The sequence below is a fragment of the Arvicanthis niloticus genome, chromosome 14 (assembly GCF_011762505.2).
Source record: "Arvicanthis niloticus isolate mArvNil1 chromosome 14, mArvNil1.pat.X, whole genome shotgun sequence".
NCBI lineage: Eukaryota > Metazoa > Chordata > Mammalia > Rodentia > Muridae > Arvicanthis > Arvicanthis niloticus.
Window position 1 is genome coordinate 73,890,355 of NC_047671.1, and position 2,497 is coordinate 73,892,851.

Below are 2,497 nucleotides of genomic sequence, written 5' to 3' on the forward strand. Positions count from 1 at the left end.
GGGCTGAGTACTCTGTCTTGGCAGATATAATCAAGTGCTTCTTGGCCATTCAGGATTCCTGTTGAAAAATCTCAGTGTAGCTCTCTGCCCCATTTTTTTTTAACTTTTCAGTGAGTTTTTTTTTATTAGTAGTTGCATTATGATTCAGGGTCCCAGGGTAGGGACCATCATATACTGAGGTCCCCTTTTCTATCCAGGGAGAAGGCCAAAGAACAGAGGAGAGGTGGGCAGAGCCAGGTCAGATCTTCCCAGGAAACGTGCCTTTTGCTATGTGGTCACCCATGACATGGGGCAGAGGGACTTGTACACATGTGGGTACCACTCACACATGGAGACATCACCCCCCTTTGTGGTCATTGCCTTTTTGCAGTGGTGGAAGTCCAGGTAGCTCTGCCAGCAGTTCTTAGTGTGGTTCAGGTTTGGGAAGCGGCTGTCAAAGGGAACTGTTTTGTAGTTCTTGATTTTAGTCTTGATGTCTTCAAGCCATCCTGACTCCAAAAGACTGTCCTGGAGCAGTGTTACTTCAATGTGACCCTTAGCAAAATGCCAATGTCAGGCAGGAAATAGGATTCCCATTTTTAAATTGGGTTATTTGGAGTGTTGGCTTCTAATTTCTTGAGCTCTTCATAAATTTTTACAGATTCAGTGCAATTTCCATGAAAATTCCAACAAAATTCTTTACAGACCTTGAAAGATCGATTCTCAACTTCATATGGAGAAACAAAACGATAAAAGAACTTCTGAAGGCATCACCATCCCTGACCTCAAGCTGTACTTCAGAGCAATAGTGATTAAAGAAAAAAAAATTTCCCAGTATTGATATAGGAACAGACAGGTGAATCAATGTAATTGAATCAAAGACCCTGGAATAAACCCACACACCTAGGGACACTTGATTTTTGACAAAGAAGACAAAAGCATACAATAGAAAACTCAAGTCAAAGTGGATCAAAGACCTTAACATAAAACCAGATACACTAAATCTAATAGAAGAGAAAGTGAGAAATGCCCTTGAACTTGTACAGGAGACAGTTTTCTGAACTTCTGAACTAATGGCTCAGGCTCTAAGATTGACAAATGGGACCTCATGAAACTGTAAAGCTTCTGTAAGGCAAAAGACACTGTCAATGGGACAAAATGGCAGCCTACAGATAGGGAAAGAATCTTCACCAATTCTCTCTTTCTATTTTCCCCTCTTTTCCTTTTTCCTTCTCTTTCCATCTCCTTTTGCCTTTTCCCTCCTTCAGTTTCTTCTTTCCACTCCTGTCTATTTTGAGAGGTCTTATTATGTAGCACAGACTGATCTGGAACTCATTCACTATGTAGCCCAGGCTGATCTCAGATTTATAATCCTGTTTCAGTTTTCAGGGGGAAATGCCAGGCTAGGATTTATTTTGATGCATGTCATTATAGTAAAAATGAAATGAAGTAAACAATTTTGTAAGATACTGTGTTGAAAATATCTTAAAGCTGTAAAGTTAGACACAGTGCTAGGTGGGAGGCTTAGGTATAAGAATTGTTGAACCTGGAAGTTAGGACCAGCCTGAGTGATATAGTGAGGTTCCATTTCAAGAAAATAATTTTAGGGCTGGAGAGATGGTTCAGTGGGTAAGTGCTTGTTATCCAAGGGTGGGGATCTGAGTTCAGATCCGCAGAGCCCATCTGAGTTGGCCATGGTCATTCAAGTCTGTAGTCCTCACATTTCTAGAATGAATTGGGAGGCAGAGACAGGAGGCTACCTCTAAAGCTTGCAAGCCAACTAGCCTGGTGTGCACCTCTGTGAACAACAAAAGGCCCTGCAGCTGACTTCTATACACATAGTGTCATGTGCCCTCACGCACAGGCACAGACATACATGTACACATATCATATATGCACAAAGATTAAAAAATTAAATTGCTTAAGTGGTAGAATTTTTTTTTAATTAGGATTTAGTAAATGGTGTGGCGTCCCAATCATTTCCATTCTCAGATGCTTCCTCTTTTAAGGGAGAGAAAATTGTGTTTTAGGAAATTGCACTTGCGTCTTGAGTCATCCTACCTCTGCCATAGCCTGTGGTGAATATTCATACTAACTGACTGACTTTTTCTAAAAAAAGAAAAAGGCTTTTATTATGTTTATTATCTTATTTAATATCAAACTTGTAACAGTAGAATATGTAGTCTAACAAATACCCTCAAATCTATTTTAAGTTTCCATAGCTGTAAATACATGAACAATCTTCTTTTGTCTAGTGTTCAACTTTTCCCTACCTTACTGTGTGTTAAAGCTAATCCTGGAATTATTTCATTTACAAATACTATAATATACATACTTCTAAGCTGTAGCTATTATTGAAATTGAACATTATTATAAGTTCTGTGTTGGTAAGATGGCTCAAGGTAGAAGTTGCTGCCATGCTTGATGACCTGAACTTGAGCTCTGTGACCCGTATGGTAGAAGGAAAGAACTGACTCTTGAAAGTTGTCTTCTGCTTTCTACACACATGCAGTGACTT

General features: G+C 39.5%; 1 pseudogene; it reads right to left on the reverse strand.

Moving 5' to 3' along the window:
• Window positions 1-238: 238 nt before the first annotated feature.
• On the reverse strand, window positions 239-2,049 carry LOC117719659 (cytochrome c oxidase subunit 6B1 pseudogene; annotated as a pseudogene).
• Between the last annotated feature and the right edge of the window lie 448 nt (window positions 2,050-2,497).